Here is a 26943-nt window from a genome sequence, read left to right as displayed (position 1 = left end):
AAAACATTTCAGTCTTCACATCATAACATTCCTTCACTGAAACTAAAGGAGAATGTACCTTTTTCTTACGGTTTTAAAAACTGTCAACCAGGTCACTGACTGATATACCAACAAAGCAGGTGTGTGACATTTTACTCTTAACAATTTCATGACTGTTGGACACTGCACCTATGAGTAATGACTCGTTGCTTCTTTTCAGCCCCTACATGTGGACATTTCATCTACTCCGTGCTCACCAATAACATGTACTGTTCTCCTAAAGTCTATGTTTTCAAAACACTTGTAATGATAGATTACATTCTCTATATATACAATTGCATCCAATTCCAGCCATTCGATTTTTAGGAAATGCACGGTTTCCACATCACTCAGGTTACTATTTCTACTGACTAACATGCAACAGGCTGGACACCGTGTTAACTAAAATGTCACGGCACTGGGACTAGAGGTCTGAATAAATCGATATTTCCCAGAAGCTCAGGAAGGATGGCCTGAGAACTACCCCAGGAGCTCAATGTGAGGAGCAACTTCTTGGAATAAGCAAAGGCAGACCCATCTTTCTCAATCTCTACCTTGGGAAGGCTGAAGATGTCAAGGTCATTGTGTCTCCTGCAGACCATTCTAAAATGTCTAAGAGGACCATCCTTCTGGAATGTCACTGCTGAAATTGGTAGTGTCCAAGCAATGCATAATTATCTGACTCCAACCTTAGTAAATTTATGGGCTGTTTTATTCTCATCATTTTCCCAGGCCTTTGAATTTATGTCTGAGACACCTTCATTGATTTTTGCAATCTAGGCGAGAAAGTCTGCCTGCCTTGCTTCATCAGGTGATGACAAGGAACATAGGGCAAATTCTTCTTGAAACTTTGAAATCATTTATTTAATTATCCCAACAATTACAGATTTAGGATGGCTCCAATTATGGAAATAAGGCAAGTACTTAATGTTTAAAAGGTTACTACAATTTAAAGTTACTGAAGACTGGAGGTCTCTTCTGGATTAGAGCCTTGTCCCAGATAAGGTCCATTTCCTCATGAACAAGCTTGAGTGATTTTGTTTGTCAAATAAGCTAAAATGATAGGATGCTTGCCAAGCTTTTATTATTTACCAATAACAAAAGATATTTTTATAGTAACTTATAATTTTCAAAGCATTCCCATGTCCATTATCCTGCTATATTCTTGTTACAATTCTGAGAAGTAGGTGTTATTGTGCCCAATTGTAGCTGGACCTAATAAGTGCCAGAATCTTGATTGGAATTCAGTTCTTCTGACTCTATATTAATGCATTTCACACTATATAATAGAGCGTTTCTTCATTAAAAAATTAATTGCCCTGGTATTGTTACAGCATTTGTACAGAATAAGGATTCGTAAAGATTCAGTATACATAAGAGAGAAAATAAATTTAATAAGTGAATTCATAAGCCATAGGGATTAAGTAAATTTCAGTGCATCTATAAATTAAATCCTGTCTATTTATTAAGAGGGTATTATGTTGAATATTTATTATTATAAAAATATAACCATAATATGCAAAGCAGAAATTTGCAAAAGACTATGTGTATACAGAATAGGCAGTTCAGAAATAGATACACACATATACAGTCAAATGATTTATGAGAAAGATGCCACTAAAATTTTGCAGGAAAAAATTCCATTTTCAATAAATGGCTCTAGGGCAATGGGATATCCATATGTCCCATTATTTCACACCATATTTAAAAACTAACATGAAAAAGCCCAAGAAACCAAATGCAAAAAAATATATTTTGTTTCCAGAAGAAAACAGAATCTCTTCATACCTTAGGGTAGAAAATAATTTCTTAATTAGTACATAAAAGCAATGTACATCAAAGAAAAAATAATAAATTATAGCTCATTGATTTGAGAACTAATTTATCAAAAGATACCAGAAAGAGAATGAAAAATAATCCAGGAAGAGAAGATATTTAAAATACATATACCCAAAAAAAGCTTAGTGTGGTATATCTCAAAAACTCTTACAAACTAATAAAAAAAAAGACAAACCCTAATTTTTAAATTGGACAAATATACAACACACAGCCACTATACAAAAGAGAATATCCACATAACAAATTAGCAAAAATCAATAGAATTAATCATTAATTCAATGCAAACCAAATAATCCTTTTAGAGTAGCTAAATCCAGAAGACTGATAATACCACTCATTGGCAAGAATGTGGAGTAACTGGAAAGTTCATATCTTCCTCAAGGAAGCCAAACTGGTGCAAATAAATTTGAAAAACTATTTGCCATTTTTATTACCCTATGATCCAGCAATCACGCTCCTAGTCACAAGTGTGTATATCCATCAAAAGACATGTACAAGAGTGTTCAGAGAATTCTTACTCATAATAGCCAGAAACTGGAAACAACCTAAATGTTTACCAATAGAAGAATAGCTAAATAAATTGAGACATAAAATAGTAGGCAGCATTGAAAATTAAACAGGGTAACGATACATAAAATGTGAATAAATCTCCTAAGATATCATGTTGAGGAGCCAGACACACACAGAAAGTTCATACAATGTTATTTCATTTTTATGCACATCAGTAGTAAGGCATAAATAATTAGTCAATGGTGATAGAAGTAAAAAATCATTGCTACCTCTAGGGGGAAGTGTACTACTGAACATTCTAGAATGCCAAGAATGTTCTTAATCTTAATGTGGTGACAGTTGTATGTAAGGGCAGAGTCAGATGTTGCTTCAGTTTGATGTGCCTCCTTATGGCCAATGCCTTTTAATCATCTTATTGAATCCTGAGTTCAGCAACTGGCAATGGTGTCCCCTTTTTCTTCACAATTTTGTGAACGGCAATGTTGAATACTGAGCATGCACTTATTAAAACGAAGTTTTAGAACAGACACTCCTCCATCCCTCTCTCTCCACTTCTTTTTCCACAGCTACTGCCATGCAAGATTCTGAAAGACGTCACTGAACACTCCTAGTGTCAACGTGACCACAACCAGGCAGGTTCTTCACAAAAGTCCCTTCTGCAAAAGTTGCCAATAGCATTTTTAAAACACCAGCACTCATAGCAAAGCACTTTTCAGGCTTCCGAAAAATTTTCTTTTGAAACAATGATAACAAGATGCACTTAAGGATTCTTGATCCAGTCCATTCTTGTTCCACCTTGAACGTGAATGACTTCTAGATGTCTTTCTTTCTCTTTTTAAAATTATCCTTGTTATGTTTAAAATTTTGCTTTGCAATAAATAAAAATAAGGAAAGAATATCTCTTTGCTTGTACTGAATTAATATTAGAGTTAGAGTGATTCTACCTTTCTTCTTTTCTTGCTTTGCTATTTGAGGCATGTCCCGGGAGGCGGGGGGAGAGAATGCCAAAGAGACACATGCATTCTCTCTCTTTTACACATACACACACACACACACACACACACACACACACACACACACACACTTAAAGAAAGAGTAATCCATTTGGCCATGACACATCTAGGTTTTGACAACCAGCATCCCGTGAAAAGGCATCCCAAATATGGCTTTAGAGCAACCATAAGACTTTTTAGGTATAATATACATAAAACCAGTCAGTTTGCTATGAAATCTAAGGTTTAGAACCCACCTAAATCTTGGAGCTCAGGCACATTAGCCCTAGTTTCTCAGCACAGACAATTTATTGAAGAATCCAACCAGCATCGCTCTTTTGTCCCTCTTTCTCTCATTCCCCTATGGAATGGCTCAGAGTGGAGCATAGCCAAAAGGAAAAAAGCTTTATGGTAGCCCTTATCTTAAGCCTAGAGACTTGGCCTCGAACACACCTCTTCCATACTGTCATATTTTGGTTTCATTTTGTTTCCTGGCCCTTATTCTAGTCCCAGAGGAGAAGTTTGAGATAGGGTCAGAATCAATTCCAACAATGTACTCCTAGTCTATCTTTTGAAGATAAGTTTGTGATAGGAATAAAATGAGGTTTCCCTCAATAAATGAAAGTGTATGTGATATAATTGGGATATTGTAAAGCATCCTGAGAAATCACGATGGAAAGCATAATGGAGAATAAATTACTAATTGCATTAGTGGTCTTCTGTGCTCAACTCAGAGTATAACTTTTAAGTATACCTGGCATCTAGTCCCATTACTGTAATTTGTTTTGCTTGCATTTTTAAAAACTCACACGAGTTATTTTTAATAATGTGTTTTCAAAGGTAGGACAAAGACAATCTTCATAATTCTCTCAGGTTATGAACAAAGGCACAGAAATAGGAGTCTAAATTGGAAGCTCTAGAGGGGATTATATCTATTGCTATGTTTTATACATTATCTAATTTCCTCTTGGCAACCGCAGATTCTGAATTATAACTGTGGTGATCATAATAACAATGAAAATGAGTGACATCTCTTACTAGCATGAACTGTGTTCAGCCCACTCCTTTGTTCTTGAGATGTGGGATCTGGTTTCAGAATCTGTAGAGAGCCCTAAACAGCATGATAGAAGGTTAACAGGTAAATAAAGGTTAGAAGACACATCTTTACTTTCTATCATCATGTTGTCTGCCTGTCTCTCCTTCTTTCCCAGGATCAAAATACGTATATGGCAAATATGGAAGGGAAAAGGTCTGTGTGTACTTGGTAGAGTTTCATTTCATTCTTTATCCATAATGCCTGGTTTTTCTCAGCACTAGCATTGATATTCTCCAGCATACGATCAGAATTTTCTTCCTGCAGACAGCTCATTTCTGGTATAACAGACAGTCTTCTAACAGTCTTTTTTTTTTTTTTATGAAATTTATTGACAAATTGGTTTCCATACAACACCCAGTGCTCATCCCAAAAGGTGCCCTCCTCAATACCCATCACCCACCCTCCCCTCCCTCCCACCCCCCATCAACCCTCAGTTTGTTCTCAGTTTTTAACAGTCTCTTATGCTTTGGCTCTCTCCCACTCTAACGTCCTTTTTTTTTTTTTTTTTCCTTTCCCTCCCCCATGGGTTCCTGTTAAGTTTCTCAGGATCCACATAAGAGTGAAACCATATGGTATCTGTCTTTCTCTGTATGGCTTATTTCACTTAGCATCACACTCTCCAGTTCCATCCACGTTGCTACAAAAGGCCATATTTCATTTTTTCTCATTGCCACGTAGTATTCCATTGTGTATATAAACCACAATTTCTTTATCCATTCATCAGTTGATGGACATTTAGGCTCTTTCCATAATTTGGCTATTGTTGAGAGTGCTGCTATGAACATTGGGGTACAAGTGCCCCTATGCATCAGTACTCCTGTATCCCTTGGGTAAATTCCTAGCAGTGCTATTGCTGGGTCATAGGGTAGGTCTATTTTTAATTTTCTGAGGAACCTCCACACTGCTTTCCAGAGCGGCTGCACCAATTTGCATTCCCACCAACAGTGCAAGAGGGTTCCCGTTTCTCCACATCCTCTCCAGCATCTATAGTCTTCTGATTTGTTCATTTTGGCCACTCTGACTGGCGTGAGGTGATACCTGAGTGTGGTTTTGATTTGTATTTCCCTGATAAGGAGCGACGCTGAACATCTTTTCATGTGCCTGTTGGCCATCTGGATGTCTTCTTTAGAGAAGTGTCTATTCATGTCTTCTGCCCATTTCTTCACTGGGTTATTTGTTTTTCGGGTGTGGAGTTTGGTGAGCTCTTTATAGATTTTAGATACTAGCCCTTTGTCCGATATGTCATTTGCAAATATCTTTTCCCATTCCGTTGGTTGCCTTTTAGTTTTGTTGGTTGTTTCATTTGCTGTGCAGAAGCTTTTTATCTTCATAAGGTCCCAGTAATTCACTTTTGCTTTTAATTCCCTTGCCTTTGGGGATGTGTCGAGTAAGAGATTGCTACGGCTGAGGTCAGAGAGGTCTTTTCCTGCTTTCTCCTCTAAGGTTTTGATGGTTTCCTGTCTCACATTTAGGTCCTTTATCCATTTTGAGTTTATTTTTGTAAATGGTGTGAGAAAGTGGTCTAGTTTCAACCTTCTGCATGTTGCTGTCCAGTTCTCCCAGCACCATTTGTTAAAGAGGCTGTCTTTTTTCCATTGGATGTTCTTTCCTGCTTTGTCAAAGATGAGTTGGCCATACGTTTGTGGGTCTAGTTCTGGGGTTTCTATTCTATTCCATTGGTCTGTGTGTCTGTTTTTGTGCCAATACCATGCTGTCTTGATGATGACAGCTTTGTAGTAGAGGCTAAAGTCTGGGATTGTGATGCCTCCTGCTTTGGTCTTCTTCTTCAAAATTCCTTTGGCTATTCGGGGCCTTTTGTGGTTCCATATGAATTTTAGGATTGCTTCTAACAGTCTTTTAAATGAAAGGACTAGTGTTTTATGTAGGCCTCCAAGAAGTCTAACTATTTGAGGATAGATAACGAATGAAAAAAAAACCTAAACAAAAATCAGCAACCCTCCCCTTGGCAGCCCATTTACAAGTTTTGAGTAAGAATTCAATGATGTTCTGAACATCGATAATAATGTTTTCTAAGACATTCAACTTCCCGGAGATAAGCAATAATCTTGTTTGCTCCAAACACTTTGGTATTCCCTGTTGAACTAGTCTTTGAAGCACATTTTCTAACACATCTGCAATGCCCCCTGATTTAGCCTGCTCAAGGAAAGGGGATGACCCACCCACTCTCTGGGGTTCAGTGTCTCCAATCCCTGTCATCATAAGTGTGTGAGATTGAGAAATTCAGTTGCACTGAAAAGCATAAAGTAAGGAACTAAGATGCTCATTTTATTCTCCCTTGACAGATACTGGCAGAGAGAAGATATAAACTTAACAGTGTCCTAAGGGCTCAGGTGAGCTTTTACCTCACTTCTAAAACACCTTAAAAATAACAAAAATTGCTGGTAAAGCGGCCAAGTCGGCCAAGAAGTTCCTTCTTCAACATTTTGTAATGTAAACTCTTGTGGGGAAAAATTGGTACTGCCCTTGTCAAATTAAATAATCGCTGCAGACACGGTAACTCCGGGCTGTTTTCTAATAATGATGGCTTGAGGAACAGGTACATCTAAGTATGCATGCAAGAGATAAAGATGGGATGTGTGTTCTTACATTCATGATGAAGAATGAACCATAGAGAGTCTGATTCGGTATAGATTTCCTTCATTTCAATCAGAATATTTGATTGAACAAAAATTAAAAACAAAAATTTCAGAAGATTTCCTACGTTGCCTACTCTTCAGCCTCAGTTTCCTTGGGAAGGGGTGGGAGGTAAGAATCAGACACACTGCGAATAGACAATCAGGTCTTCCCACCTTCTTGGTTCAAGACCAGAATGAGTCATGAAGTGAGATTCTCCTGCCTTCACACTTACCTCAGAAAAGCTTTTAGCAAACACAAGACCCCAAATAGTATTGACATTTAAAAAATATGTTTTTTTAAAAAGCATTTCCATTTTCTTGCAGAGCAAACGGTCAACCATGAGAGTTTGGCTGTCAATTCACTGATGATTATTATGATGTGATTATTATATGTGATTGAACTTTGTGACACCATAAGAAAGCCTTCCTTACCTCCTTTATCAGTGCCGCTTGTTTTTATGGTGTTTCTAAAGAGCTACCAAATATGAGCTCAAAGATGGCCAGCAATGCCTTTTTAAATTCAGTTTTAGAGTAATTAAGAGTCCCGTTGCTAACTGCAGCAATATTTTCAGAACCCATACCCCCACAAAGGTCTTCAAAGACTAGAGGCAAAATTCACAGATTACGACTTGCCTGTTTGAATTCAATCTTTCTTTCAAAGAAGCACACAAAACTTTTTTTCTAATGCACTGTACAATCAAGAACAAATAGGTGAGATGCTTTCAACCCATAAGCCTATATCTCAACAATTCAATACAAGGTGACAATGGTTAGTTTAACCATCATCAGAACCTTTTATTGTGTGTACCAAATACATCAAAGTGGAGCCATATCTCAAAGAACCAGGAAGCAAGAGATAGGTGGGCAGACAGAGGGGAAGGAAAAGAAAGGAGGGTGGAAAGGAAAGAAAATGTGTGTTTGTGCATTTCTTCCTGGGCCTCAGACCACAGATGGGGATTCGCTGATGTGGTGACTGTCAGGGAGTGAATTACCTACGTTTGAGTGGGGATCAGGTGGGGGATGCCTTTACACTCAGGAAAATCCATTTTTCACACAGCAGAGTCATCTAGCATGCCCCAGCACTACCTTTCCCAGTGCTCCAGAAGGCCTAACCTCTTCTTGGAGAGATGATTGCTCCCTTAGATGAAAAGAGAGTCAGGAACTAGGGAAAGGGTTGGCCTGACAGGCAGAGTATCAGAATAGCTGGGACAAAGGGACAAGGTCAGGAACTGGAAAAGCACCATTGTTTCCAGTGGCCATTGGGAGGTCTATGAGATACTCTCACAGCTCATAGCATATTCCCTGTGGCAAGAGATGTCCTAAGTGGCCTGTGTCAACACCATGCAGGTGTCACTACTGTCACACATGTGGCCCATGTCCTGCACTAGACAGCCATGAGACCATGATACTCTGACCTATACTTTCTATTATTTAATTATTGAACTTTCTTGATACATTTAGCCCAAGGAAAGGCAATGACATTACATTTCTATTATTCAAATTTTATATATATACGTGTATGCTTATGCATGTGTATATATAAAGATGTGTTTATATATGTATCTATACAGAAAGACTGTACTATATTACTGTATTATATAAAATAGTAGAGATTTAATACAGTATTATATATATACACATACATATATATGCATATATGCACATACACATGTGTATATATATATGCACATACACACATGTGTGTATATACACATACACATATCTACTATACACAACCACGCATACCAGATATATAGTAGAAACTTAACATGGTAAATTTTTCATACATAGATGTGTATGTGTATGTATGTATATATAGAATTGACAGCATTATATATAATAGTAGAATTTAATGAAGTTTATAGGTCTTAGACTATATGCTTGAGACTATATACCAGGTATTAAACTTTTACATATCTGATATTTATCATGACAGTGAACGTATCAAGTCAGATATGCATTCCACATTCTGCATTCATTCATTCTATACTTACCGAAGGTTTTCCTATGAACAGAGAATTGGACCACATACTGTGGGGATAGGGAACCAAAGAGAATACAGTGCCTGAGGTCCAAACGAGCTTCAAGCCACATGACAGAAAATGTATGTCAGTAACTCATTGAATACAAAACAGTATGGAGCAGGTGTCCCAAGGCAGACAGAGCCAGATGCTGAGAGTGTCTGAAGGAAGGAAGGGTTATTATGATTTGGTCTGAGAAAGGAGACAAGGAAATCATTGTTAAAGGAGATGCTTTTGAACCATTTTAATGACCAAAAGAGGAATATGAGATCTACAAGCCAACAGAGAAATGTGAGCCAGGGGATGAGGTGAGGAAGGTATCGCATGCTTAGGGATAACAAGCAGATTCACTTATCTGAAGAGGAAGGTGCAGCAAGGGAGCCAAGCCAGGGGCAATAGAAGGGACAAGATTGTCTGTTGGTGTGCATTCTATGTTGAGTCTGTATCAGAAGATGGGCCATTATGGATACGGTCAGGGCTGACGATGTAGAAGGCAAGGCATCTGAACTAAGTATTGAAAGATAAATATGATTTCTATAGTCAGAGGTATATATAATGAAGAAGAACATTGCAGGAAAAGAGAATTGCGTTAGGAAAGGGGCAGCGACAAGAAAAAATAGTGGGGACTTAGGGAATGGTACAAGTAGGATAATAAATTTTGGCCCATTCCTGGCATGTACTATGGGTCAACAAAAATTTGTTGAATGAATGAATAAATGATTGATCACAGGGACGTCAGGCAGAAAGAAGTTTCAAAATCTAGGTTGGAGTCAAACCTTGAATTCTAGACTAACAAGTCAGGCCTTCAGCCAGTAGCCAATGAGGAGGAACTAAAGAATTCTAAAAGGAAGGAGTGACAGGATTGACACTGTGATCTGGAAGAGGAATCTGGTATTGAGATTGAGAAAAAGGTTGGATTAGAGAGGGGTTGTCACAAAGAAAAGGCTACGCATGTACCACCAACTCCTGTTGGTGGTAATAGTAGGAATGTAATAGAATGAATGGAAGAAACATTAGAAAGACACGTAATACTATGACTCGGCTTTATCTGACTGACCCACCCACACACAGCAAGGTTTGCAGGCCAGTAGAAATATACCCACAGGCCTACTTGTGGCCATTGTCTGGGGCTTCACACTTTGCTTCCCCTGGTGCATCATTCTTCTATTTCAATCTTCTGCCCCTTTAGCTCTGTTACCTGTTTCCAGGCAAGTCTGCACATGCCTCTTGGACTTGAAATAAGTTTTACCTCCTGATGTGACATTCAACCCTCATTCTTGTACTCTTCCTGTGCCTAACTGTTTCAGATAAACATAGCCCTCATCTCAGCCTCAGCTTCTGGAACAAAACCCCAAAGACAGCCCACTCGTTTAGAACTTACCGTATTCTTTGAGCCCCTCGGAGGTAAAGCCACGAGGAAGGACTTACAAAAGGAGGGATTTCAGTAGAGATTGAAAGTGAGAAGGAAAGAAAAGTCAAAGATGAATTACCTTTCAAGAGACATCATTCACTCATAGATATTTCTAGAGTTCCACTGTTTGCCAGTCATGGTTTTTCATACTTTACATAAATTAGGGAACGAAATGGCCAACAGTCCTGCTCTCATGTAGTTTGACTTCTAGGTGGGAGAGACAAACAATAAACAATAGGTATCATAAAAATATAAATGATACAGCATGTTTGAAGATGTTAAGTGTTCTGAAAAATTCAGCGCGGGGTATGGCAGAAATAGTACTGTGGGAAAAAGTGGAGCAGGATGCTATATTGAAAAGGTTGTCAGGGTTGGCCTCATTGAGGAGGAGTGATATGAGCGAAGGCAGGAAAGAGACAGAAGAAATTAGCCAAGCATGTATCTGGGGGGAAGAACATTCCAGGCAGAAGGAATAATAGCAGCATGTGTAGCAGGTTCAGTGAGCAACAAGAACGTCAGTATACCTACCTCAGAGCAAACAAGAAGGGGTATAATAGGAAATGAAAAACATAGTAAATCTGGGATAGATCGTGAAGGCTTTTACAGTCCATAGTAAGGGCTTTGGCTTTCACTCTGAGTGAAGTAGGAGCCATTAGAGCATTTGGGCTAAAGAGGAACATGATCCAATTTACATTTTGTGGGATTACACTGAGTGTGCATTGAGGAAAATTACAAAGGAGCAAGGATAGAACAGGGAGGTCCCTGAGTAGGGCTCAGCAGTAATCCGAGTGAGACAGGACAATGTTGTCACAGCAAGGATGCAGCAAAATAGGGGGTGAGAAGTGAGCAGGATATATTTTCATGGTTAAACCAACGAGAGTTCCTCCTGAAAACCTGGATAAGGGGTGTGAAATAAAGAGAGGAGTCAAGGAAGAGTTCAAGGGCATTTTTTGGCCTGGACAACTAGAAAGATAGAGTTGCTATAAACTAACATAGAGAGAACTGAGGTTGGAGCAGATTACCTGGAGCACAGTGCAGCAGATATGGAAGCTCAAGATGTCTGTGAGCTATCCACGTGGCATGTTCAGTAGGCAATGGGATGTGGGGGTCTGCAGAAAGGTCTGCGATGGAGACATAAATGGAGATGTGCTCAGCATGGAAACCGTACATAAAGTCATGAGACAAGATGAAATTACCAAAGGAGCGAGTGAAGATGAGGCAGCGAAACAAAGAGGACCAAGGACTGGGGCCAGGGGCACTCCACATTAAGAGACTGGGTGGAAAAATGGTGCCATCCCTGAGGCAACAAGAGATAGTCTGAGTGTGGGGAGAGATGACTGGTTCGATAAATGAATTCTTTTTTTTTTATTTTTTTAACGTTTACTAATTTTTGAGAGACACAGACATGGCACGAGTGAGGGAGGGGCAGAGAAAGAGGGAGACAAAGAATCCGAAGCAGGCTCCTGGCTCCGAGCTGTCAGCAAAGAGCCCAACGCGGGGCTCGAACTCATGAGCTGTGAGATCATGACCTGAGCCGAAGTTGGACGCTCAGCCAACTGAGCTGCCCAGGCACCCCTACATGAATTCTTTTTTACCCATGTTGTGTTTGAGGTGAAATTATGAAATTCAGGTGACAGCTAATGGTGCACTGGTAAATAGTAAACAACCGACTTCAGGGGAGGAGAGTGTAATTTGTAGACTTGGCCAATTTCTCTGGTGTTATATACTCCCATCATTGCCAATTAGGAGCTACAAACTTGGAAGTCATTGCATTTTAGTGGCTGATGGAAATACAGGAGTAAGACCCAAAACAAAAATGTATTACTTTTTTGATTGAGAAATCAGCTCTAGGGAGGGGACAATTAAAGTGATAGGAAAGGATGAAATCTTCAGAGGGAATATTGTGATAAACAGGAGACAAGGCAAAACGTGGGTAAATGTCCATATTAAGGGGGCTCAAGAGATGTCCAAGGGAAGAAAGAAACGCAAAAAGCTAAATTCCAGAAAGGTTTTATAAACTGGGATCCTTTTGCTACTGTTGTGTTTCTTCTTTCTTTTCTTCCTAGTTTTCCCCTGGCAGGTGAAAGTATATGACTCAGGTAAGAGTTTTTCTTTCAGTGCCTCAGAGAATGGACACAACAAAGCCTTCTCCTTACCGATAGAAGAACTTTACTATGAACGTGCTTATGAATAGTTTTACCCATTTCCAGCTTTCCATAAAATAAAATGTCATAAGGATATCTGCATACTCCAACATTTATACCATTTGGATTTTCCAAATGGTCAATGTGTTTTTTTAGACACGTTCAAAAAAAAATTTTAAGTCAATTTACATTTGGTATAAAGCGCTGTACTTAATAGCCAAAAGTCCTGTTACACTGATTAAAACTAAGAACAACCAGTAGGAAACAGTGGTGTCTTAGTTTGCTTTTTTGTGTGCAACTTAGCTGCACTGATGAAGAACAGAATTAAGACTATGATTCATTCTTAGCTATTTAGATACAGGTCATGCTATGGAAAACGAGACATATGTTAGAACAATCAAACATGTGATGCAACTTTTTTAAATGTATGTATGTTTGTTTGTTTATTGAGAGAGAGTGTGTGAGGGAGGGGCGGAAAGAGAGGGAGAGAGAGAATCCCGAGCAGGCTCCACACTGTCAGCGCAGAGTCTGACGTGGGGCTCGAACCCACGACCTGTGAGATCATGACCTGAGCTGAAATCAAGAGTCAGATGTTTAACCAACTGAGCCACCCAGGCACCCCAATGTGATGCAACTTTTTAAAAGCCTTTAAAAGTCTCTATGTACCTTTCAAGTATAGCATATGTGTGCTAATCACATTTCTAGGATATTTCAAGATTCAAATACAAATGTATTTGTAATTGTCGAATCATGTATTCTAATTTTTTTCATTTGAAAAACATGAACACTGTTAGCAGATTTGCTTTGGGCTAAATTCAATTTAGATTCCACCCCCAGTGTCTGCTGGATGGTAGAGAGAAGGCTACTAAATCTAAGGAAAATGTACTAAAAGCCTACCCGACATGCTCATTGGGGCTGTACTCTCAAGAAAGCTTGGCCAGCCCAAGCTTGCTATAACACTACAAGTATTCTCAAATAGCAGTTGAATGTTTGTCCTAGTTCTTAGTAGCTGCTCTGAATCAAAAGAGCTCTCCGTTCTTAGGACATTGAAATTATGACTTGAAAAGGAAAAAAAAAAGCGTGTTATTGCATTTTTCCTGGATTGAAAAGCACACTGAAGACAGTGAAACTCTTCCAAAAGGCAAAGTTCTGCTTCACCGTTTGGGGTCCTTGTGCAATCTCCCTCAGGACCCATACACAAAATGAGGACAATACGGAGACCTGCCTGTTCACATAATTGATCCACTTTCATCCGCATAAAGGGATGAGAAAGTCTCAAATTATTAACAGTCCAGTGCTTTTACAGCTCCCACCTACCATGCACTTATCGCTTTCAGATTTCTCCTAATTGAATTACTCAGAGCAGACCAAATGACCTTAGTTGTCCAAGCATTATTTATCACATTGTACTGTAAATGAATTGCATTATTGAAAGAAAAATATTCTCCTAATCCATTTTCCATCTTCTAGTAATTATATCCTCAGTGTCCTAATTTTTCCATGACTTTTCTTTTCAAGAAACAGCTATTAACCTTCAACATAGTCAGTGACCTTGTTTGGATGACTCTGTCCCCCCAGGTGACCTTGAAACAAAAAATTATAGAAGCATCAATTGGCAAGTTCACCAGCATTCAGCAAAGTATGAAAAGGGTAAGAGCTCTTCATTTCCCAGCACTGGCATTCATCATGGAAAGACACGTAAAAGAAAGGGCAAATTGCAATGACATGCATCCAATAAATTGGAGACTCTTGTCACAGTAAACGCGAATTCAGCAGTTTATAATCACAATGCATAATACGGCTACATTACTTATTTTTCAACCCTCCAAACTTATGCTTTTAATATGGGTTCTTCTGTGTCTTCCTTTTTCTCATTAAAAATCCTAAGTGCTGTCTGCTATGAGATCATCTTTCTGAGTCTGTTGAATTTCATCTTGACTATTAGTAACAAATCTTTTTTTGTAAAGGCATCCAATCAAGCGTCAAAGATTTTGAAGAAATCTGAAAGGTCACGTAGTTTCAAGTAGAACATGAACAAACTGAACTAGAGGGGAAATGACCTACCAAATTGTTAATAAACTATTTGCAAGTTCAAAAATCCAGCCCTTCTCTTGGCAATCTGCATGGCATTTCATTTCCTTTAATCTGGTAGATGGGATCCAAATTCTCTTGCCTAAATTGGAGTTAAACCCAACAAATCAATGATCAAGATGATTCATCATTCCTAAATAGATTTATTTATGAACTAAGATAGTTCAATACATATTGTAGTGGTGTCAGTAGAGTGTCCACACTAAGTGATGTTCTCTATTACATGTGCTTGATTTTTTTCAGATAGTGTGAATGCTGTCACTAAAGTGCACGTAATAAGGTCAAACACACTTACAGAGATGTCCATGCGTGGTCAGGCTCTCTCATCTCCGTATTACATTTCACCCAAGCGGGTTATGAAAGGTAGAGCAGCAACACAGAACAGACACTGGCCAAAAGGGATCACAGGTATGGGGTTGAGTCCAGCTCTCTGACTCTTGTGAATTCTACTAGACATTCACTCGAACCCCCTGGGCTTCTACTTCCTCATTCATGAAACCGTCTCTGAAGTCATACGATCCTATCGGTCTCCATTGCTACAAGTAAACACCGGATTCATTGCTCCCTCTTCATTTCTCCCTCATCTCCCAAAGCAAAACAAAGCAAAGCAAAAAATAAATAAATAAATAAACAAACACACACACACACACACACACACACACAGAAAAGGGGGCAAGGAGACAAAACTGGCTCTAGTCTGTGCCTGAGACGTGCTGAGTTTCCCAGTTTTGCATGCCTGCTTCTGGAGCACTGTGAGTGTGCGCTAGCAGTGAGAAGCACTACTGTGGCAACCCATGCTCTGATGCTGTGATGATGCTCTGAATCCTATTAAACAATAGGATTCTTAGATTTCTGGATCTTTTCATGGTTCATCCCCAGTGATCGTAGCATACATATCACAACTTGAACAGTCGGTATTTCTGGTTCAGGACGGGTCCACATTATGAGGTGGAATATTTCCTCCACCTAAAATAGAGCCTCTTCGAGATCATTCTTCAAATAACTGCCATTTTTGGAAGCGTTATCATCTCTGCAGCTAGATCCATTGAGGAAAATCATTTCCAGAGATTTGTTTCCTGAAGCATTGTTTGCCTATTCACTGTACCAACAAAAGAGCTTAACCATTCTGTTTTGGAGTAAGGTGCTCCTAGGACATTTCTGATCCTGAGGTACAGCCATAGGTTCCTGCTACTGATTCTCATGTCCAATTTTGAGTTGCATCAGCTGCATGTTATGAAGCCAGTCCTCACTACATCCCACCAAGAATGTCAATCGGTTTTCCAGGCTGTTTCTACTCCCTGCCCCCCCACCCCTGAGGCAGTGCCCTAATCATCTCACAGGAGCCCTGGCTGATCTCCATGCCCACACTTGGAGTTGGACTCTAAACTAGACCCACTAACGAGATTCAGGTCTCCTGCCCATATGATACCATTTCAGGCATCTCAAGGGCTTCCTTGCCTTAAAAACAAAATTCTACTTTTCTAACTGCTGCTTCAAATTCCCTTAAGAGGATAAAGACATGCTTTGACTCAGTACACATTTTCCTGGGATAGGAAACATATAACCTGAAATCTATACAATTGATTATTCTGACAAAATTGATTAATATCAAATCCTTTCCTGAGGAAGGACTCTGATGGGGGAGCCCCACTGGCTAGCGAAATGGGGAAAGTACAGCAAAAGGAGGTGAAAGACACCACATATTTTGCTTCCTTTTTGCCTCATTATTATTTGTGATAGGAGCATGATGTTAATCTCCTGAGGTTCTTCAGCTAACTGAACAATAAATAAACACCACTTACTGAGTCGCTCAACAGTGAGAAGCAGCACCGTGAAAACACTGGTAAGCTCCAAAAAGCTTCTCCTTTATAAAAGCAAGGAGAGCACTGGCAAATATCATCAGAAGTTACTTCTTTATACCTCTGTATATTAGCTGAAGGCTTGCAACCATTCACGGAACTTTTGCTGGGTTGTCGTTGGTAAACGATAAGCCTTGTTAAGAGGAGCAAGCTTCATTGTGTTTTTACTTGCCCTATTTCCACCCCACCCCTAAATTCACAGTCCTCTTGAAAAATGACAGCCACAATCACTGTTAAAACCAGCAGTCTGGCATCCCTCACAAGGGGCAGAATGGTCCTGGAGCTTCTTGAAAGCCCAATTCTTAGAGAATTGATCATTATTTGACCTGTCTAGTGGTTCCCCAGAAGACCTTATTTGCAAAGATATCTTTATATGACATGACTGGAAACTCATCAAGTATGAAAAGCCTTTGTCCCAGGGGTATTTGCCCCCCTCCAGAAAGAATCTTAGGCTCCTATTTAACACTGCAGCCACCTGAGGCAGTGGGCAACAATGGGACAACGGGTAGGGAAAAAGTTTAAAAGAAAAAGACAGGGAATGAGATGTCCAGAGGGGGCTTTGAACATCCCCAACATATTCCTAGTCATCTAGAAGCCCGTGTGCATGTGCGGGGCTGTGCACATGGCCAGGACTGTGTGCACATTCAGGAAGACTTAAGAAACTCTACCTTCTTGCTAAAGTTGACATTCTGCGCAAGTAGAAAATGAAGGCTAAGAAGTAGCCTAGTTGAGTGTTGAAGGTGTTCCCCAGGACACATATAGAGCTCCTGGCAAAGACTGGGCGACTTATTAATTCCAGGCATTTAAGAAAATATCTATCCAATTATTATCTGACCATTAAGAGAACTGGGCAGGGACTTCACTGACCACACACACACACACACACACACACACACACACACAAAGAATTCAGAGTTTGCAGAATTACAGAGTTCAGTAAAGTCACCGAACAAACACCAACAGCAACCCTGGTGAGGAGGAAGAATCTGATTTCCAGGGTTACCACAGGGTATTAGCTAAAATGTTCATTTTTCAACAAAAAGTAGGAGACATACAAAGATGTAAGTGGGTATGGCACATACACACACAGGGAAAAAAAAGCGATTAATAGAAACTATCTCTGAGGCAGGTTAAAGGTTGGAACTTATAACACTGACTTTAAGTTAGCTACTTTATTTATTTTACTTTATTTTATTTTCTTAAAGTTTTATTTATTTATTTTGAAAGAGACAGACACATTGCGCGTGTGGGAAGGGAAGAGAGAGAGAGGGGGAGAGAGAGAGGAGTCCCAAGCAGGCTCCATGCTTCCAGCACAGAGCCCAACATGATGCCCAAACCCACAAAGCTGCGGGAACATGACCTGAGCCGAAACCAAGGGTTGGACACTCAACTGACAGAGCCACCCAGGCACCCCTAAATTAGCTATTTTAAATATGGTCTAAGAATGGTCACCAAAGAGAGTATGTCAATAAAAAGGCAGAAATTATACAAAGGAACCAAATAGGAATTCTGGAGACTAAAAGTATAATAAAGGAAATAAAAACTTTACTACAAGAGCTTAACAGAAGATTTGAGCAGGCAGAATTAAAAATTAGTGAGCTTTTAAGGCACCTGGGTGGCTCAGTCAGTTAAGCATCTGACTTCTGCCCAGGTCATGATCTCACGGCTCATGGGTTTGAGCCCTGTGTCAGGCTTTGTGCTGACAGCTCAGAGCCTGGAGACTGCTTCAGTCAGATTCTGTCTCCCTCTCTCTCTCTGCCCCTCCCCTGCTTATGCTCTGTCTCTCTCTCTCTCTTAAAAATAAATAAACATTAAAATTTTTTTAAAAAATAGTGAGCTTTTGGTGGGTATTTATCTCCCACAAAAAAACCCAAAAAACCAAAAATTTGAAAAGATATATACACCCCTACATTTACTGTAGCATTATTTACAATAGCCAAGATATGTAAGCAACCCAAGTGTCCATAGACAGATGAAGAGATAAAGAAGCTATGGTACACATATACAATGGAATATTACTCAGCCACATAAAAGAATGAGATTTTGCCATTTGTGGCAACATAGATGGACCTACAGGGTATTATGCTAAGTGAAATAAGTCAGCAAAAGACCAATGCTATATGATTTCACTCACAAGTGGAACCTCAAATATCAAAACAAATAAATAAACAAAAAGCATAATCAGACTTATAAAAACAGAGAACAGACTGATGGCCGCCAGTGAGGAAAGGGTGTGGGGAGATGGGTAAAATGGGTGAAAGGGAGCGGGAGGTACAGGTTTCCAGTTATGGAATGAGTGAATCACAGGAGTGAAAGGTACAGCATAGGGAATATAGTTAGTGGCACTGTGATAGTGTTGTACTGGAACATGGCAGCAACACTTGCAGTGAGCATAGGATAGTGTACAAACCTGTTGAATCACGGTGTTGTACACTTGAAACTAATATAACGCTGCCAACTATACTCTGATAATAGTAATAATAATAAAAATAAACAACATAATCTGGACTTCATGTACAGAGAAGGTGTACATGCATATGTGTGTGTGTGTGTGTGTGTGTGTAATGTTCAATTTTGGGTTTTTGGGAAGTGGCTTCTAGAACTATCACCAAGTCATATACATGTGCCTTTAAGATATAAAATGATTTCAAAAATATTTAGTGAGCTTGAAGATAGGTCAATTGAAATAATCCAGTCTAGGGAACAGAAAGAAAAAAGAATAAAGGAAAATGAATATAGCCTAAGAGCACCAAGTAGATTAAATATGCATAACGGGAGCCTCAGAGGAAGAGAAGAGAGCAGGAAAAAGGGGCAGAAAAATATTTGAAGAACTAATGGCTGAAACATCCCAATTTAAAGAAAACCATCAATCTACATATCCAATAAGCTCAAAAAAATTCCAGGTGAGATAAACGCAAAAAGATCCACAGCTAGACACTTCATAATCAAATCATTGAAAGCCTAGGACAAAGAGAGAATCTTGAAAGTATCAAGAGAGAAGCAACTTAGCATACAGAAAGGATCTTCGACAAGACTAAATGACAAGCTGATTTCTCATCAGATATCAGGGAGTCCAGAAAGCAGTGGTATGACATAATCAAAATGCTGAAAGAATAAAGGCTGTCAACCAAGAATTCTACATCCAGCAACACTATCCTTCAAAGATGAAGTAGAAATTAAGATAGTCACTGATAAAAACTGAGAGAATGTATCTGCTTGCTTTTCTGCCCCACAAGAAATACTAAAGGAAGCCCTTTAGGTTGAAATAAAAGGATACTGGACAACAAATCAAATCTACATAAAGACATAAAAACCACTGGTAAAGGTAACTACATAGGTACATATAAAAAAATGATATAAATGTTTATTCACTTGTAACTCATTTTTTCTCCTATCTGATTTAAAAGACAACTATATAAAATGATACTTATAAATATGTGTCTATAGGCACAAAATGGATAAAGATATTTCCAGGACAATAATAGCACAAGGAGTGGGAGAAAATGGAGCTACATAACAGCAAAGATTTGTATATTATTGAAATTATATTGAAAATAACACTATAGGGGTGCCTGGGTTGCTCAGTTGGTTGAGTGTCCGATTTCAGTTCAGGTCACGATCTTGCGGTTCACGAGTTCGAGCCCCATGTTGGGCTCTGTGCTGACAGCTCAGAGCTTGGAGCCTGTTTTGGATTCTGTGTCTCCCTCTCTCTCTGCCCTTCCCTGCTCATGCTCTCTCTCTCTCTCTCTCTCTCTCTCTCTCTCTGTCAAAAATAAATAAACATAAAAAAATTAAAAAATAAAATAACACTAGAAAATATCTATGTAACACAAGAAAAAAAGCTGTTATGGGCAAGACATTAAAGACATAAGACCTACAGGAAACAAATAGAAAAATAGCAGATGTATATTCTACCTTATAGGTAATTTCATTTAACAAAAATTAATTGAACAACCCAATTAAGAGAAAGATATTGGCAGAATATATAATCCAATTATATGCTGTCTGCAAGAGACAAACCTTCAAAGACACAAATAGGTTGGAGGTAAAAAAATATATCATGCAAACAGAAACCAAATGAGAACTGAAGTGGTTATACGAATATTAGACAAAATAGACTCCAAAACCAAAATTGTCACTAGAAATACAGACATTTTACAATGTTAAAAGAGTCAATCCATCAAGAAGATATAGCAATTATAAACATATATGTACCTAACAACAGTGTTCTAAAATACTTGTAAGAGAACTGGGCAATGTTAAAGAAATAGATAATTCAACAATAATAGATGAAAATGTCAATAACCCACTTCCAAAAATGTTTGAAAGAACCAGCAGGTGATCAAGAAAAAGTAAAAATCTTGAAAAAACTATACATCAACTAGACCTTCGGACATTTACTGAATGCTCCACTCGACAACAGAATATACATTCTTAAGTGCACATGGAACATTCTCCAGGACATGCCATATGTCAGGCCACAGAACAAGTCTCATTAATTTTAAACCTATATTACTAAAATGGAATTATTCAAAAATCAACAGCCAGATAATATTCTGGTGTGTGTGTTTTCTTTTTGTTTGTTTGTTTGTTTTTAAGTAGGCTCTATGTCCAGCATGGAGCCCAACATGGGGCCTGAACCCACAACCCTGAGATCAAGACCTGAGCTGAGATCAAGAGTCAGATGAATAACCAAATGAGCCACCCAGGTGGCCCAGCCAGGCAATCTTTTAAGTCATTTACATGAGTTATTTTAATTAATTCTGAAAAAAAATTCTATGAAGTATTGATAATATTGGGTCTAAGAAGCATGATTAGGTATGATGATTATCCACTTTTACAGATGAAGAAACTACAGTAGTGAGGGTTATATGACCTACCTATGATGGAACACTTCATAAGGAACAAAGGTACGAGCTAAACTTAATGCCCTACTCATGTTTGAGGTCTCAGCTTAAACGCTGCCTCATCAGAGATACTTCCTGCCCAATCTACACAAGATCCCCCCTGCAATTCACTCTTATAGCATCCTATTCTTTTTCTTCATAGAACTTTTTACAATGTGAAATTCTAGATTTCTGGGTCTGATGATGGACAAGTGGATAACATAAGTAGTGTGCACAACTTGTCTTTGTTTGCCTGGGACTTTCCCAGGGTTGACACTGACAGTTCCAAGTGCTAGGAATCCTTTCAGTCCTGGGGAAACTAGAGTGGTTTGTCACACTAAGGAATAAACAAGCTACGAGTGTTTCCTCGTTGATGTCACACAACAAGACATTCCCTCCATAAGTGATCAGAGCTATCACCAGGACATTAGTGCTATAGCCAACCCTCTTTCCCCTGACAATCCTAAGTGGCTTCTAAGTCATGGGAGAGTCTCTGTGTCTACCCGCTACAAGGCACCCTTTTCAGTCACCATGGACACACTATGTAGAAACTAAATAGAGATGGGATTTTTAAAAAAAATTTTTACATTTATTTATTATTGAGAGACAGAGAGAGATAGAGCACAAGTGGGGAAAGGGCAGAGAGAGAAGGAGACACAGAATCCGAAGCAGACTCCAGGCTCTGAGCTGTCAGCACAGAACCCGATGCGGGGCTCAAACCCACAAACCGCGAGATCATGACCTGAGCCGAAGTCGGATGCTCAACCGACTGAGCCACCCAGGCGTGCCAAGAGATGGGATTTTTAACCCAGGTTTTGAATAAAAATGGAAACTCTGTGAGAAGGAACTCCCATTTTGGGTACCATTATTGTTTACTTGTTTATTCCCCTTCTTTTCCATTTACTCCATAAGAGCAGGTGGCTTTACATTTTTGTTCACCATTAAATATGCAGCATGTAGCAAAGGCCTGGCATCTGGTGACTATTCAATAAACATTTGAAGCAGGGACCATGTAACTTCTAAGGCCTTGCTCTTAATCACCATCTACCTGCTTTGATGTAATACTTTAATTCCCCTGCCTTAACAGTAACACAGGCTAACAGTATGAACTACTCACAACATTCCAGGAATGATATTATAATTAATTGACAGACCAAGTTTTTGAGGTAATTATTCCCATTTTCCAGATGAAGAAAAGAGAGATTAAAAAACTTGTCTAAGACCTCAAAGTTAATTTGTATTTGCTCCACAAATGTGTGCTGTAATTTCTCAACTCCATCATGCTTGTGGCAAGAAATATTTCTATACCCACACAGTGTAAAGTACAAAACATCAGGTGCTTACTAACATTCCTTGTAGAGACCGCTTCTCCATGCTTCCCATATTGTTTAGCGTGCCAATCTGGTAAGCTAAATATTTTTCATATCTGGGAGTTTCACCTGGGTTCCTCTCCAATTCAGTTCAAATTTACACAGAGTTATAGTAGTTATAATAATAACCTCTGAATTCCTCAGGCACTAGCAAATTTTGAGTCCATAATAATATAATTTCCCAAAGTTGTTTCTTCTTCTAATTGCTAAGACAATCAAGGAAACCATTTTCATTCATTTTTAAATTTCTATTTTATCTTATTTTATTTTATTTTATTATTTTCCATAACCAATGTAGCTCTTAAAGCTCTCCTTTCTTCTTCTCCTTTTTTTTTTGAAAAGAATCCTCAGGTGTACATGCATGATATTTAAACTAAACTCCCTAGAGCTGAATATGATTTATATTCAAACAGCAGGGAGGAGGGAGGTGAGTAGAAATCTTCAAATATATATAGATTCATAGCTAGCTTCTACTGAACTCCCGCCCTTGTCAACTCGTTTAGAACACAATTTTCCAAATGCCACTGCTTTCTGGGAACCAGGGGAGGGTAAGAGAGCTCTTTCATTTCATTAGATTTGTGTCAACTCCATTCTGAGTTTCGAGCAATGGAGACTCTTGGAAAAATATTCTGAGCTCCCCTTCAGGGCTGGGCTGCTGCAAATCTGGCAGCACAAAGCACTGAAAGTAAATAAAATGGTTCACATTGTGCTCCAGGCATGAAGGAGCCCTAGAGATAGGACGAGAAATCCAGTTGATGTGCTCAGACCCTACCTCCAATTGTATGCTGCTGTTTTCTCAATAGTCAGAGCTGTAGCCATGGCCAAATTGCACAATTGGAGCCAAATCCTCCCTCAACTCTGTGTAGGCAACTTCATCCAAAGTCAGTAGGTGTAGAGTGCATATCTAAAAGGGACATTTGGAAATAGTGCCATTTAGTTCTCTTATCGGCCACATACTTACTATGCGGTAAGTGCTTTTCCACCAATTTCTGCACAAACGTGAGCCTGTTTGCTATTATCAGATGGCAACACTTGCTGTACAATTTCCTCACTTTTTAAAGCTTTTTGTGTTTTGCCAGTCAGGAGTACATTTTGCAAGTCCCTGGCAAACACAAGTGTACTTTCTCCTTGGCTTGAAAACTTGCGGAAGCCAGATGAAAGAAAACAGCTCCCAGGGAAAGCTCAGGATTTCATCAGTTCATCAGTGAAGTAGTCTTAGGCTTCTCCAGTCCAGTTTTGAATGGATTGTGTTTCCTTAATTGAAGAAGTAAAATTTCAGAAGAGGGTAAGTGAAGAAAAGAGCGGAAGGTTCACCTCATGAACAAGTTCTCGTCCTTGGCTCTCCCTTGGCTCTCCGTCCTCAGGATGAGGTGGCAGTTTCCATTTCCTATGTACATCTCACATCCTTTCGTATGTGGGTGGGATTTACCAGGTGCATACATCCCCCACCGTCTAAGGTGGGCTCCCTGAGGCAGGACCAACAGCGTCTTCATCTCTATAATGCTGGCATGTCTCATCAAGAAACATTTGCTCTCTACCTACTCTGTGTTGGGCATTGCTGCTCCTCCCAGGGAAAGGGATAGAGTGGGGTTGCATACTTCTATCCCTTGAGGAACTTAGAGCCTAGTCAGGACACGGATGCTTAAGCATAACATTTATGCATAATGCGAGTCAAGGTTATGTGGAGTATGACCAGGGCACCAAAGGGAACACGGCAGATGTGTGTGTAATCCTGATGGTATAGTCAAGAAGACTGCTGGGAGAGGACTATGCCAGAGTTGAATGCTGACAGTGACACTAACCAGGAATTACGTCAAAAATGAGCATGGAAGACAGGGAGTTCTAGGCATGGGCCACATGCCGGTGAAGGGGCACATGCATGCTTGTCAAGAGCAAGAGGGCAGGGAACAGCATGTGGTGTGCCATGCAAATTTCAAGGGCCAGGCTGGGAATAGTAGGGCCATTAAAACTGAGGAGGTGGACAGTGTCCAGCTAGCCAAGACTTTCTTTTTAATTGTCTAAGTTTTTAAAAATATAGAGACTAATTTCAACACTGAGAAAACAGGCTCGTATCTGTGTTTTAAACAGTTTGAATTGGGAAATTAATAAAGAGGACGGATTTTATCTGTGCAAGACAGAAAACAAGGAGCCCAACTGGGAAACAATTTTAATCATCTTGGTGAAAGACCAGGGCAGCCTGTGTTAGGGCACTGTTATTAGGCCTGGGAGTAAGGTTATGCAAGAAACATTGACAAGGCAGAATGGGAAGGATATCGTGCTGGAAAGGGGGTGGATGGAGGTACCCACTGGGCCCTGGGTTATGTAAACTTGAAGTTCAGAGAACAGTGAGAGATTAAAGTTGCCTTATGTGCCTCCTAAATTTATCGGAATCAGAATAATCCTTGAAAGCAGATGAGATTCCCCATGAAGAACTGGTTAAAAGAGAAAAGCAGTAGCTGGGCATCCTTGGGGAAAAATACCATTTAGGGGGTGAGCAGGGGAGCAGGTGCCTTTCAAAGTGACAAGACCCTTCAGAGACCTACATGTGGGACAAAGACAGGGTGAGACCCTAGAGGTTCAGCAGTAAAGTTTTTCATAGAAAAGGCAGAAAACAGGGGCACCTGGGTGGTCCAGTCGGTTAAGTCTCCAACTTTGGCGCAGGTCATGATCTCATGGCTGATGAGTTCAAGCCCCGCATTGGGCTCTTTGCTGACAGTTCAGACCCCCTGGAAACTGCTTCAGATTCTGTGTCTCCCCCTTTCCACCCCCCTCCCCACTTCATTCTCTGGCACTCTCTCTCTCTCAAAAATAAATAAAGATTAAAAAAACATTTTACAAAGAAAGGGAAGAAAACAGTGTCAATGCCACTTTGTGATTAGTCAACATAATGTCATATAACTTTGGCAATAAAATAGTCTTTGAAGACCTTTTGCGTAGTAAAGACACTTCTACCTATTGCTTACTTAATACATGAATGAATGAATGAATGAATGAATGAGACCAAAACTTCAGAGACTCTGTTACCTTAGGATATAAAGGGGGAAGCTTCATTTGTTGGGTGAAGGCTGAGCTTCAGAGTAGTCTAATCTCTAGCCTTATAAACTTACTTACTTAGTATTGGTAACACAAAATAAGCCATTCTGTCCCAAGCTGTTTCTTATCGACTTTTCCTCTCCATAGAACTTGCCACCACGCATATTAGCAGTGATAGATGAGGCAAGAACTAAGGCAGAAATGCAGGATCCAGGGATAAGCTCCCTTCATCACTGGTCACAAATAGGACCCACTTCCACATTTCAGGTAGGTTAAGGGTCATAGGTCTGTGTTCGGAAACATTGACAACTAGGTGTCACAACGTCCAAGTTTTAACACTAGCTCTTTTATTGCCCACAAAGAGATCTCTGGGCCCGCACCTGTTCATCCTTGAATTGAAGTAACAGACTAATGGACTTCGACGTTTTCTTCCATTTTAAAGTTTTTCTAGATACTCACTCTCTGATGCCTGTGAAGCATACTATATTCACTTAATAAGTGCTCAACAAAGATTTCAGCCACTAATTCAGTCCCTCCGGACCGAAAGCTTTACATTGAAGCGAACAGAACGGTGTGCTGTTTGTTCCTGAACCAAGCAGAGATTTATTTCGCTTGCTGTGGTTGTTCTTCGTTTCTGCTTTCCCTGTTGTGTTGGTACATATGCCTTTACTTTATATTCCTGCCTTTTTCTCCGGAAGTCTGAGAAACACTGGTCGCTGCCAACGCATACACCCATGCTGACTCATCCAAGGAAGGTACTGAGATCTGCTCCTCCATGTTTTGACTCACTGCAGGGAAGAAGCACACTGCCAAGTTTGCAGCTTCCAGGGTTAGAAGAGTGACAGGACAGCAAGATGAAAGAACAAAGAAAAGAATGAGAAGAGGTTCTGATTCCAAGTGTGGCTTGCAGCACGGTGAGGGGAGAAACACAAACAAATGACCTGGCTGATTTCACTGGGAACATGCGCATCTCACTCACGTGTTCCCGGATTTTGACATCTACTAATGTCTTGCCTGGTGTATTCAGATGACTCACC

General features: G+C 39.6%; 1 protein-coding gene and 1 pseudogene across 1 annotated transcript in view; both read right to left on the bottom strand.

Moving 5' to 3' along the window:
• The window catches only part of HS6ST3 (heparan sulfate 6-O-sulfotransferase 3), a 660648-nt gene that overhangs the window by 169033 nt on the left and 464672 nt on the right, over positions 1-26943 (bottom strand). The window lies entirely within an intron of this gene.
• On the bottom strand, positions 196-26642 carry LOC115511957 (annotated as a pseudogene).

This window comes from Lynx canadensis, chromosome A1, assembly GCF_007474595.2.
Source record: "Lynx canadensis isolate LIC74 chromosome A1, mLynCan4.pri.v2, whole genome shotgun sequence".
In the NCBI taxonomy this organism is placed as follows: Eukaryota; Metazoa; Chordata; class Mammalia; order Carnivora; family Felidae; genus Lynx; species Lynx canadensis.
Note: the sequence above shows the minus strand (reverse complement) of the source record. Positions and strands in the feature narration are given on the sequence as shown.